The following is a 14,070-nucleotide window of genomic DNA, read 5'->3' on the forward strand; positions in this document are numbered from 1 at the left end:
TCATAATCACAAGTAAACATGTTAGTTCATATGGCGACTTCTTCCCAGTCTTTCATAGAAGAAATTTCATTTAATCTATAATAGGTCTATACCATACATCTGGTTTCTCTTGCTGTCTCACCCATAGCATTTGCAAAATCTCACCTTCTTTGAAGTTTTTACTTAAATAAATAGTCCCCTACTTTTCTTCCAAAAGCAGATTTTAGGAAAATAAACACAGAAGTGCTGTTTTATGTTAGCATCTATTTTACAAGCAAAAATCCGACTAGTGTGTGTAATGACAGATGTAGTCTCTGCACTTGAAATCTGCTCCACTAATATATTGTTAACGTGGTGAATGAACATGGGGCTTTATCAATGCCAGGGGTGACAATCCTGCCTAGCATAAGGCAAAGTTTCCCTCACCAAACTGGGGAGAAGTAGTCTTGTGATGAAGGCACTGGGGAGGGACTCAGGAGATCAGGATTCAATTTCTGACTCCTGCTATGATCTTGGGCATGTCTACACTGCAGCCAGAGGTGTGCTTTGCAACGTGAGTAGACATACCCAGGTGAACATGTAGGTTTGTGCAGCCTGGGCCGAAACCAATCCTGCCGTGTCCTCACTGCTATTAGTGTACTAGCCAGACCACAGCTAGTGCAGGTACATCTACACAATCTGCAAATCACAACCCTGGCTGCAATGCAGATGTACTCTTAATCTCTCTGGGCCTCGGTTCTCCATCTGCAAAATGGGGGTAACAATAGTTATTTCTCTTGTAAAGTGCTTTGTGATCTATGTAAGCAGCAGGTTCATTAGTATCACTGCAAGATGGAGCTAGTACTTACTTTCTCTCTCATCTGTTTGGCCTGTGAGTTCTTCAGTACCGGGACTGTCTCTTACTATGTTTATTTGCAGCGCTACCATGAGGCCCTGATCTTGGTTGGGGCCTCTCACTGCTACCATAACACAAACTAATAATAATTAATAACAACACCTGGCTCCTTCCAGTGCATCTGCTGTCTTTTGCTCTTTACACAACAAAAACAATATGAATAAATCCCACAGGCACAATTAGGTCCCAAATAACCGTTTAATAAATATACACAACCATGCCATGCCTAGTTACATACACTTTTCTGCTCTGACTGAATTCTGGTGGCTTCTCAACACACATGCAGTGAGAATCAGAGGGCTCGCAAACTATTTAAAGGGCTACTACCTTATTTCCATACACTACAGCATTTGCAACCTGCAGCAAGCCTGATATCCATTGATATCTGAGTCTTCAAATATACTCATGATCAATGGCAGAATAAAGTGAAATGCTGTCCTTAGCCAGAATAAAGCTGTCCTTTGGGCAGAATAAAGTGAAATGCTATCCTTAGCCCACCATGCTCCTTCAGGGATGACTCATTCCTCCTTTAATAAAAACTAATTGGGGGGGGGTGTTTAAGGAGAGAGATTCAAAGACACAAGAAGAAGTTCACTTGCAAATGAATGGAAGTTGGGAAGCTAAACTGTATGCATAACTGCCCTTTGTGCCTTTGAAAATCTCCCCCTTAATTTATAGTGATGGCGTTTAGTTCTTAATTGTCCTTCCCTTATTCACCAAGCAGAGAAAGCAGCACAGCCAACATCTTTGCACCACCTTCTAATTTGCTCCTAAATTGCCCTAGAGGTGTAGGGGTGAGAAGGAAGTTCAGTCTCCCTGGCCTCCATTCATTTACCACTCAACTGAGACTGCCAACCAGGGAGCTAAGTCGTGCCGGTTATAGTGGTGGTTTTGTGATATGAATTCCTGTTCATTAGGAACTGACTGGAGACCACCAACTTATTTCACATGGGTCGCCAGGTGGTAATCTGATGGTAAGTGTTCGCCATTTATGTAGCGATGTGCAACATGAATTAAATCAGCATTGCTCCATCCATTTCAGGTCATCTAGGCTGATTGAGGCCCAAACTTTCAGTTAACACTTATGTATTAGTTTATGAGCATTATCAGACACAGGCAGATGGCAGAGGGGATAAGAAACCTTGCACAAAGACATGTGGTCCAGCATATTAGTCATTCGGCTCCATGTCTAGTTGGCAGCCAGTATCAAGTGGAGTGCCCTTAGGGTCAGTCTTGGGGCCGGTTTTGTTCAATATCTTCATTCATGATCTGGAGGATGGCATGGACTGCACTCTCAGCAAGTTTGCAGATGACACTACACTGGGAGGAGTTGTAGATACTGGAGGGTAGGGATAGGATACAGAGGGACCTAGACAAATTAGAAGACTGGGCCAAAAGAAATCTGATGTGGTTCAACAAGGACAAGTGCAAAGTACTGCACTTAGGACAGACGAATCCCATTCACTGTTACAGACTAGGGACCGAATGACTAGGCAGCAGTTCTGCAGAAAAGGACCTGGGGATTACAGTGGATGAGAAGCTGGATAGGAGTCAACAGTGTGCCCTTGTTGCCAAGAAGGCTAATGGCATTTTGGGCTGTATAAGTAGGAGCATTGCCAGCAGATCGAGGGACGTGATCATTTCCGTCTATTCGGCATTGGTGAGGCCTCATCTGGAGTACTGTGTCCAGTTTTGGGCCCCACACTACAAAAAGGATGTGGAAAAATTGGAAAGAGTCCAGCGGAGGGCAACAAAAATGATTAGGGGGCTGGAGCACATGACTTATGAGGAGAGGCTGAGGGAGCTGGGATTATTTAGTCAGCAGAAGGGAAGAATGAGGGGGGATTTGATAGCTGCTTTCAACTACCTGAAAGGGGCTTCCAGAGAGCATGGATCTAGACTATTCTCAGTGGTACCAGATGACAGAACAAGAAGTAGTGGTCTCAAGTTGCAGTGGGGGAGGTTTAGGTTGGATATTAGGAAAAACTTTTTTACTAGGAGGGTGGTGAAGCACTGGACTGGGTTACCTGGGGAGGTGATGGAATCTCCTTCCTTAGAGGTTTCTAAGGTCAGGCTTGACAAAGCCCTGGCTGGGATAATCTAGTTGGGGATTGGTCCTGCTTTGAGCAGGGGGTTGGACTAGATGACCACCTGAGGTCCCTTTCAACCCTGATAGTCTATGATTCTATGATCTGTAAATACAGAGAAGTCGTCTTGTGATGACCAACAGGCAAGATGTGCTTTGGCTACTGTTACCATCTTGCATATAATATAAACCAGTGTTGCTTCCTTTTGCCATGAGCACAATCCACAGTAAACTGAGCTATTAATACAAACTCAGGAATGTTAAGTAAATTGTGAAGCTGCATGTACATCACGGTGCTACTGTACTATTTATTATTATTATTAAAACAATGTTATCAGCTGTGTTCTCTCAGCCCAGTTCTGCACTTGTCTTCTGTCCTATGAGGATTATATGCCATGGAATGCTAGCTAACAGCTAGTGTTCAGCTGCCTTTACTCAGTAGTTGGTGATTGCTAACAAGGCTGTAGTGTTGTGTCAGTTTTCCATGTAAAAACCTGAAATCTACATGGTATTTCTAAATGAACTGCTGCAGCTACTGAAGCAGTTGGATCTTTTATCAACATTTAGAATCAGACCACATCATGAATTCTTAAAGAATCAGGGGCACTCCAGCAGTAAAAGGTCTTAATTTTGTGGTCTCCTACTAAGTGCTATTACCAGTCTTCACAGTGGCTTCAGGGGGGTGACTTTATGAAAAAGGAAGGCTTCTTCCTACATAATCTTATAAATGTGGATAGAACGTTAATCCACACGGTATCTATGACTGATCCAGCTGTACTGCTGCTCTGAAAGAGATCTCCACTTACATGGCTCCCGAATCTTCTCCATCGCTGACAAAGGACGTGGTCCACACCACCTTTAACTTTTAGCTCATCTACTTCTCCTCCTCCTCCTCTCTGGCCTTTTTGTATCTCTTCTTGCTCTGTTTTGGTCCATCCAAAATTGTGCCTTCACAGTCGTCTTTCGCTCCTGCTGCCCTGGCTGTGTCACAACCCTATTTCAGATCCCTTCTCTGGCCTTCCATATTGGAGTCTAGCTTCTTGTCCTCACCTCCATGGCCCTGTGGCCATTTTTACACTAATTTCCTCTCACTCCCCAACTCCTCCTGCCTTCCCACCCCCCATCCTATGCTGCTTCAAAGCAGTTCTCCTAAATGTCCCTTTTGGGATCCTCTCCCTGCTTCTGTGTCACCCAAATAAACATTAGAGGGGTAGCCGTTTTAGTCTGGATCTGTAAAAGGGGCAAAGAGTTCTGTGGCAACTTATGGATGCATCCGACAAAGTGGGTATTCACCCACGAAAGCTCATGCTCCAATATGTTTGTTAGTCTATAAAGTGCCACAGAAATCTTTGCCAAATAAACATGTAGCTTCATTTCTACTTCCTTCACTTAAGTGCCTCAAGACAGTTCACTCAGCACAGAAGAGGTTCCTTGTATGCAACTCTAGCTCCATCCTTTTCCTCCTTGACTCAGGCCTCCCGTTTTTCTCCACTGAGCAAAATTCTGTTCTTTCTCCAGTGTAAAATCCATAGCAACTGCGTCGCCTCCAGACACCCTGTGGCTTTTTGATGTGACCTTGGGGGCCTTTCTTGACTCTAAATTCTCTTCCTCACCTGTACACTGGGCTTGATTCTCCACCACCTGGTATCTTGTGTTGTTTATCTCGCTTCACAGTGAGTGCGATAAGGCATCTAGTGCTCCCATTCTGATGTGGTAGTGTGTCACGCTGCACAGATGTTAATGACACAAAAGCACGGCGAACAAGGCCCCTTGTGTCTGCACAAATGGAGTTGAGCGAATTTATAATGTTGGCCACGTGTGCCTTGGCTCCACCTCTACTGGGCTCCTCATTCACGTCTTTGTCTCCTCTTGGCTTTACTACTACAACTCCAATCTCTCTGGCCTCACTGGCACTCCACTCTCAAGACTCCAGCATGGGCAGAACATTGCTGCTGGCTTCCCCACAAGAAACAAGACCATGTCAAACCCATCTTCAAACAATGCCAAGGGCTTCTCATTCATTTCAGGACACAGTACAAAAAATTATCTTTGTGTGCCAGAGGCCCTTCAGTAGAGCAACACTGACTTGTACCAGCTGAGGATCTGACCCCAGGCTTGTCTATGTATTCCCCTGCCTACTTTCTGTCACTTAACACAGTTGTGTTACTGATGGTGCAAGAGACTTGTCAGCAGCTCCTTCCACCTGGAAAAGCCTTCCTGAATCTCTCTGCCTTATCATTGAAATCCAGTTTCAAATATGGCCTGATATGGCCTTTTCTCTCTTGTCTTGTCTGCTTCACATCTTTCTCCCTTTCTTTCTTCTTTTAAGTTTGTAACCGCAGCATTTTATTCTGCAAAGCAGAGTTAGCATGCTAGGCTCTGGGCAAGACAGAGTTGTACGGCTAAACTGAGAGGATTTCAGAGAGAGTCTAGTGGTGTCATTCTTCTCAGCTTGCTAAGTGGTGTTCTGGTATTATTCTTTCATTTCATAGAAATCAGTATCCATGGAATTATTGTCCTTTGTTTTATAGCCTGCATATTGCATTTTGAAAAGGTTGTGAGACACTCTCCCATAATGGGGAAGATTTCCTAAACCTTTTTCATTGCCTTACAATTTATGTTTTATCTGAGTCTATAAAACAGGATTTTCAACTGTATTATGGTGCCACAATAGGGTTCAGAACCCTAATGTAAGAAATGTTCTTCTCTAGTGATTGCAGCCAGTAGCAGTCCAGGTGTAGGAATAGTGTTGTGGCAGGCAACGGTTTGTTTTCCAAAATTAAATATAGTTGCTGTTTACAAATGTCAGAAGGCAGCAGTGTCTCATACGGAGGCCTGATCCTTAACTAATATAAATCAGTGTAGCTTTGCTGCAACTAGCGTATACACTAAGATGCGGCTGAACTGGTCTGTGGACTAGACAAGGCTGCATCCAGTGTTGGTGCCACCACTGAGCAGGTTTAAATGACACACTGATGAAAAAGCTGGGGAGCTGCTGGAGACTTGTGTAAACAATGGTTTCCAACAAAGCTATCGCCTGTGGAACTGCTGGTGGCACTGCTGGGAACATTCTTACTGAAAGACTCTCGTGTAGACAGGGCATAAGGGTCCAATCCTGCTCCCATTAAGTCAATGGGCCTTCTCTGCCTAAGAGGATATCTGGGCCCACATGAATGCACTGCCTTAGGAATGGATCCTGCAGGGTGCTCTGCACCCACAGTCCAGTGGGCCCAGAGTTCCTTGTAGGTGGACCAGCTTGCAAGATCAGGGCCAACATAGGTGGGGTTTTCAAAAGCTCTCTGCACTTCATTGAAGTAAAAGGCAAAACTCCCATTGACTTCAATGGGAGCAGGGTCTTGGCCCTAAGTACCTGATGCGGTCAGGAGCTGAGTGTTTTGTTTTCTGTAGGATGCTGACTGTCCTCGGTTCCCATTGACTTAAGGGGGTATCGTCTGTGCTCAGCACTTCCTAATACTAGACCTTGAGTGGCCACAATATCCGATTCTCCACACAATTAGACTGACTATTCTAGTGCATTTAAAAAAAAAAAAAGCCTTGCTGAGCCTGATTAATGTCACTTATTTAAAAAACAAAGCAAAAGCAACCCCCCAGCAGTTGCTTGTGTGCTGACAAATTATTCAGTAGATCAAGTTTCAGGCTGAGGTGAATTAATACGAGATTTATATAATGGAAACGTCAAGAGACTCTTAAGTATAGCAGATTGCCCTGCACCGTTCTAATACGTACACGGGGAGGGAGGGAGTAGCCAGCCTTCGGTGCTGAACATTGCCAAAGAAAATCTCACTGATGCCATCAGCTCTTTTGTGATTTAATGTTTGAGGTCCTGCCATGCCCTCTCCGAAGCAATCTGTCTTTGCTCTTTCATTTATAAAATGGCATAACCACCAGTGAGGGTAAATCCACCCAAAGGCCTTGATTCATGCACTACCTCCACCAATCATTGACACGGGGTTCTGATGGACTTACGCTTTTTCTTCCTTCCCACTCTATATAAACGAAGAGTTTTTTAAGATCTATGAACCCTCAGGTTCCCCTACAACCAAATAATGGCTCTTTGCTCAACTCCCGAGGGATGTGCCCAGCTTAGGAACGAGGAAGTGTTACATAGGGGACACTTCAAAGAGCTCTGTGTCAGCAGGGCAGAGGGGGCAAGAGAAAGGATGTCGGACATGTGAAATAAATAAGCAGGCTCTTCCCTGACTATAATCATTCCAGCTACTTCAGAGTGACGTACCATAACTAACACAATTTGAGCATCATCTAACAAGGCCACGTGCTCTCACTTGATATGAGTTAAAAACAACATACCACTAAATGCTGATGAATAAAGAAGGTGGATGAATATTTTGATCAAAATTGGAGGGTTTTTTGTTTATTATTGTTTTTAAATTGAGCTGGTCAAAAAGCCGGGAAAGGAGCTTTTTTTTTTGTTTCAAGATGATGAGGGAAATTTTCATCCCCAAATTGAACTTTTCCAAAAGATATCAAGAAAAAATAGTTTGTAAGATTTTGTTGAAATTTAGAAAGTAGAGTAGGCCAGAAAATGTTTTCTTTTTCCACAGAATACAGCTATTCATTGAAAAACAAAAAATCTTCAATCAAAAATCTTTAGGTTTTGACTAATACTTGGAATTTTTCGAGGAAATCCGATGCTTTCGGTGGAAACTTTAGTCAAGTTTAGTCAAGACATCTTTAAAAGGTTGCATCCAGCACAAGCTGTGATAATGCAACAGGGGTTCATAGTGTGCCAAATGAGTTTGTGTCCATCATCCTGTTTCTACTGGAAAGGGGTGTGTGTAGCAACTAGCCTCGTTGGTGGTATTTTCCGCACAGAGGCCAAGAATCAATTGGTCATGGAAACTGAGGCATTGTCAACTGGAGAAAGTTGCACCAGTTTAACTGTAGGTGTGATTTTTTTTTAAAAATAATGTTGTTTAACCGATGCCAAAGGCCATGTGTATACTTTTATTTCTCTTTAGGAGTGGCTTATTTTGGTTTAGTTTAAACCTGTTCCCAAGTCATAGATTTTGTTGTTGTTGTTGAAGGCCAGAAGAGCCCATTAGATCATCTAGTCTCACCTTCTGTATAACACAGGCCAGAAAATTGCAACCATGTATTGCTCAGCCCAATAATTTGTGCCTCACCAAAGACTATCTTCCAGAAAGGAATCCAGGCTTGACTTAAGGACTTCAAGGGATGGAGAATCTACCACTTCCCTTGGTAGTCTGTGGCAATGGTTAATCACTTTCATTGTTAAAGATTTGTGCCTAATGTGTAATATGAATGTATCTGGCCTTAACTTCCTGCTATTGCTTCTTGTCTTTCTCAGCTTAATTGATTTAAATCAATCCAAAATAAACCTGGTGAGGTGGGACATGCCCTCACCCTGGTACAAAGGAAGCTAATGAGCTCCTCTGGGCTTGCTCCAAGCTAGCGAGACACAGCTGCAAGTGTAGCTCAGTCTGGAGGGAGCAGAGTTTAAAAGAGGGAAACTTGCCACAGGAAGGGGTTGTGAATTGGAAGAAGGTTGTTCCTCCCAGGGGCTCCTTGGAACAGAGTGAGCCCCGCTGTGGAGGTGACAGCTGTAAAACAAAAGCCCCCAAGGAGAGGGGTTGAAGGTAAACCTTGAAAAGGGGTCGTAGACCCTGTTAGACCAAACCCTTGGAGCTGACTCTCTAGGGCAGAGGTCCCCAAACGGTGGGGCATGCCCCCACCCAGGAACACTTTGGGGTGTGGTGACCCCCACGCAGCCCTCATGGGGAGGGAGCAACACCCAGTCCTGCTGTGTTCCCAGCTTTTCTCTGGCCCCACGCCTAGCCACAACCCCGACCATGGCCTGGCCTCACCCCCAGCCAGCTCTGTTCCCAGCCCCGCTGCTATCCACAGAGCCAGCCCCAGCCTCAGCCCCCTTACCCCTGTCTGCGTCCCTCCCTTCCTCCTCCTGCCCTGGGAGCCATGGCCCCACCCCTGGCCCCAGCTCTGAAGGGGAGGGAGTGGACGGGGTAAAGGGGAGGTGACCCTGAAAAGTTTGGGGACCACTGCTCTAGGGGCTGCCTGAGAGACTGGACAGCCAGCTCTCCCCTGCTCCCCTTGCAAAGGGGAAGGTGGGAAAGAGCCAAACCCTGATCTGTGAACGATAGCAGGCAGAGAGATTTCCCTATCCCCAAAGACTGCCAACTGGGGGAGAAGAGGGAGGGGGCCTGTTCCCCCCACGCACACCTGGCTGAACTGAAATAATACTATGCACACAGCCTTTCGCACCAGTTTCTGTGCCCCCTTGCCTCTGGAAAGGGAGGTAATTCAATCAGGATTCGGAGGTGCCGTGTCAGGAGCCTGGCCTGAGCTGTACATGTTCTGTGGCGCGCAGCTTGGAACCTCTCATAAGCCTTATATTCACACTCCTAAAACAAAACAAACAAGCCAGCAAAACTAATGTATGAGAGTCTGGGCATGTTACATTTCCGCTGGCTTGCCAAAACTCACTTCCCGTTGGCACGCTACACCAGGGGAAGTCATGCTTCTCTCTTAATTTGCACTTCGACCATGTGTTCTGTCTGAGGGTTTCAAAGGATTTTATAAGCATTAATTAATTTAACAATCCTCTCAACAACCCCAGTGAAGGAAGTAAGCAATATCCTTTCTGGGAAGCAGGGTTTTGTCCAGTGAATGGAACACAGAAGGAGCTGTTAGGACTGTTGGCGTGCATTCTGTCTCTGCCACTAACTTGCTGTGGGACTCCAGGCAAATCATTTTACTTTCCTGTACCTTGGTTTCTTGATCTGTAAACTGGGGCTAATAAGTCTTGCCCATCTGTGAGATTTATGGGTAAAAAAGCAATAAATGCAAAATAATGGTTATGAGCGTCCTCATTTTGCACATAGGGAAACTGAGGCATGGAGAGGTTTAAACATAACAATTCCACTTAGCCTTTTGCGTTTCCAAAGATTACCATTAATTAATGAATCCACCCTGAACCTCCTGTAAAGTAGCTGTGTATATACAGTCACAAATAAAAGCTCTATAGAAAAAAATTAGATAGCATATGTACACCTTCTAAGAACTGAAAGGTAGAGCCTCCATTGAGCACCATAATAATCATAAATACTAATACATAATCAATACCCCATGAAAAATGTTTAGGAGGATAAAGCAATCCAGATCTATAATCCATGTTATGAGGTCATCCAAAGGACCAGTCATATCTGATATGATCAAAAAAGAGATTTCTTTGATAGAGAAAATGTGATCTGGCATCTTTCTCAGCCTCAGTGTGTTCCTTTGAAATGCTCCTTTGTTCTGCAGGGCTAAGAATGAAATTAAATCACAGCTGATACAAATGCTGATTTGGAATGGCTGGGAGCCAACCCCATATCCCATAGCAACCCTATGCCTCTCCTACCGTAGCAGACTTCTCCCCATCCTCCAAACTAAGAAAGGGATAAATGTTAACATTTGTTACCTAGCTGGAAACACTGTGATGGGAGAACAGAAGCTGAAAGGGTGTTGTCATGACAAACGCCTGTCAGGGATGGTCTTGGTATATTGAATCCTGACTCAGGGTGAGTGGGGATGGACTAGATTACCTCCTGAGGTCCCTTCCTGCCCTACATTTCTATGATGTGAAAATAGATCAGGTGGAAAACACAGTAACCTCCAAATGGCTGAGGACCACAAATTACTACAGCTGGTTCAATTATTTATTCTGAAATTGTTTGTCCTTTCAGCTGTGAATTGTTCATGAACAAATACTGGTTTCAGAGAATCTACTTATTTTGTAAGTATCCTTCAAACACTTTGGCTGGAAAGTTTTCCTACCAAGGCCAATTTGCAAACTGTCCTCTTTGTGTATTTACTATGTGTAATTCATTTTTATGGTGAGGAGTGAGTGGTGACATAGAATCATAAAACTGGAAGGGACCTCAAGAGGTCATCTAGTCCAGTCTCCTGCACTCAAGGCAGGACTAAGTATTATCTAGCCCATCCCTGACAGATGTTTTCCAACCTGCTCTTAAAAATCTCCACTGATGGAGATTCCACAACCTCCCTAGGCAATTTATTCCAGTTCTTAACCACTCTGACAATTTTGTTTACTGACTGGATGACGCAGACTTCCTAAATTAGGGAATGGTGAATAGAATAATAATGAATAACACTGCTATGATTTTATTCGGTGAATAGTTGTTCATGAAGATTGTGGGATGTGTAAAACTTTTACAAATGCCCCGAGGTTGTCCGGATGCTCAGGAATTGCAGCCCACCAAACACACCCCACTCACTCCCAAACACATTCAGGAAGTATTTTATTTTAATCAGCCAATTCCGTGAGTTCCTGATCCTGTTTTCTCACTGGAAGAATCCCATTAATTACTTTGGGAGTTGGATCTGTTGTAATTTTTAGGCTTAAATTTCACATTTTTACCGCAACCTGTCCTTTTAAAATTTTAAAATGGCAGCATTTGCCAACTCCTCAGGGCGCCGAGATGTTGGAAGACATCTCAGGGGAGATGGATTTGTGTGCAGCAGGCTTCTGATAAGCCAGAGGGGCATTATAAAGGCCATTTATCACATGGCTCTGCAGTTTGTCACTGATATCTCCACACCACATATATATGCACAGCTAGTCTGTTGCTCTGTAGAGAACATGAGTTTCTGCTTTGCGAAGGCTATTATCACGTGTGTTATACACATCTCTCATCAAATCGTGTAAATGAACCAGAGTAGCTCCAGGCAATCACTCAATATTGATTATCTGATTCACTGAAAGATCTTGCAGCAGGAATTGCTCAATATTATTTACTTGGGTTCCCTTTGTAGTTAAAGAACACAGTAAACTAAAGGTTAAATCCATTGGCTGTACCCAATTGGCAACTCCTCACCAGAGCAGATGAGAAAGAGCACATGTAATTGAAAGAACTGAAACTGAGGCCTGCCACAGTCACAACCACTGGTGGCTTCACCAGTGCAAACCCTATGTGCAGGCATCCCTACATTTTGCACCGATGCAGCCTATTCCAGTTTCAAGCAGATGTATGGTGCACCAGATGTAAATTGCAGCTTATAGCTAGAAGCAGCAAAGAATCCTGTGGCACCTTATAGACTAACAGACGTTTTGCAGCATGAGCTTTCGTGGGTGAATACCCACTTCTTCGGATGCAAGTGGTGGAAATTTCCTGGGGCAGGTATATATAAGCAAGCAAGAAGTTTCTCCTCCCTTGGTTTTCACACCTCAACTGCTAGAACAGGGCCTCATCCACCCTGATTGATCTAACCTCGTTATCTCTAGCTTGCTTCTTGCTTGCTTATATATACCTGCCCCAGGAAATTTCCACCACTTGCATCCGAAGAAGTGGGTATTCACCCACGAAAGCTCATGCTGCAAAACGTCTGTTAGTCTATAAGGTGCCACAGGATTCTTTGCTGCTTCTACAGAACCAGACTAACACGGCTACCCCTCTGATAGCTTATAGCTACTTAATCTTTCTACAATAAGGGTCTGCACTGGCACAGCTACACCAGTGACTTAAATCCCCAGTGTACACAAGGCCTGAACTACGATTGCCGGCAGATCTGAGAAAGCATCTCACTCATCACTACAAGACAGTTCATTGTCATCCTCTCAGGCATCCATCTCATTTGAGTGCATCTGTCTTCGATCCAACTTCTAGCGCAGTGCTAAACCAGGGGAGAGGCATCCACTGCAGATGAACAGCGAGCTCACAAAGCTTTGTTTTATTGAAACCATCAGGCTTGGCTGAAATCGCCGGTCTCAGCAGAGGAAAAACTGATGACTTCATCCTTGGAGCTGCTTGAGTGTAAGCTCCTCTTTCACAGATCTATTAGGAAGTTCCCTGAGCGGGAATCCCAGCTGCCAAATGAATCGCACCTTCCCAGCAGAGAAGTACAAAGGTATGCGTACACTGCAGTGAAACACTCCCAATTGGCCTGTGTCAGCTGAGTGGGGTTTGCGGGCCTTGGGCTATAGAACTGCAGGGTAGATATCTGGGCTTGGGCTGGAGCCCTCCCCACGCACAGGGTCTCAGAGGGCAAGCTCCAGCCTGAGCCCAATCACCTACAAGACAGTTTTATAGCCCCACAACCCAAGCGCTGAAAACCCGAGTCAGCTGACACGGCCAGGTGCCAGTCATAGGTGCTTAATTGCAGCTTAGACATACGCTAAAAGGCTCAACAGGAGCCCAGGTTACCTGGAACTGGAAAGAGAATGGATGTTGTGCAGGTATTGTCAAGCTTGACCAACCGCTGAATAGCCAGGTCCTCCGTTAGTGCAAATTGGCATTAACTCAGTTGTCTTCAATGAAGCTATGTAGATTTACACCAGTTGAGGCTCTGGCTCAAAACATACGTTGTGGGGCAAGGGTAGGTGGGAGGAAACTTTATTCCACTGACTTTTTTCCTCTTTAATTAAACACAGATTTTTTTTAATGTTTGCAGTGGGAAACTATAATTTAGTTTTAGAATTTCCCATTTAATACTCCCCTAATGCCTGTGAAAAGCTTTGAGTTGCAGTTCATGATTTGAATCTTTATGGGTAATTAGCTGGCAGACTGACTTGGAGAAAAGCAGGTATATGTTTTCAGAGCCTGAGGGAAGAGAAGGAGGCCACAGGCTTAAAATCTCAGGCAATTTTGCCATGAGAAAAAATGTCCTCTCCTTATTCATTTAAAGATTCATGAGCCGAGTTCTGCTTGATGCAGAATCATGTCAGCCAACTGTGATTAAACTCTGTTTTGGCCAGCCCTTGGAGTCACGCTTACATATTGTGGAGTTGAAATGGGGTAATTTTTAAATTGTGAGATGCCCAGTAATTTTATTTTTAAAATTACCACAAATATTTGGTTTAGAGAAACAAGAAATAGTAGGCCAGCTCTTACTGCTTCTCTTACTGCCGACTCTGGTGTGACTCCCACAACTGTAGTCACATGGGTTCTTTTACAAAGTTTAACGGACACAATCAAAACCAAGCAAAATAAGTACCCTTATTAACCAAACCATTTTATTATTAAAGAGAAAGAAAACATTAAACAAAACCATGCAAGTAACCAAACAAAAATGATGAACTGGTTATTACTGT

General features: G+C 44.2%; 1 protein-coding gene across 6 annotated transcripts in view; it reads left to right on the forward strand.

Annotated features, from left to right (window-relative positions):
* AUTS2 (activator of transcription and developmental regulator AUTS2) overlaps positions 1-14,070 on the forward strand; it is a 1,197,597-nt gene that overhangs the window by 110,497 nt on the left and 1,073,030 nt on the right. The window contains exon 1 of one of the 6 annotated variants that reach the window (XM_044993663.1): positions 12,870-12,887. The exons of the other annotated variants lie outside the window; for them this stretch is intronic. The gene's annotated coding sequence lies outside the window, so the exon portion shown is untranslated. Of the gene's footprint in view, positions 1-12,869; positions 12,888-14,070 lie in introns of those variants that run through there. 6 annotated transcript variants of the gene reach the window in all.

The sequence above is a fragment of the Mauremys mutica genome, chromosome 19 (genome assembly GCF_020497125.1).
Source record: "Mauremys mutica isolate MM-2020 ecotype Southern chromosome 19, ASM2049712v1, whole genome shotgun sequence".
Classification (NCBI taxonomy): Eukaryota; Metazoa; Chordata; order Testudines; family Geoemydidae; genus Mauremys; species Mauremys mutica.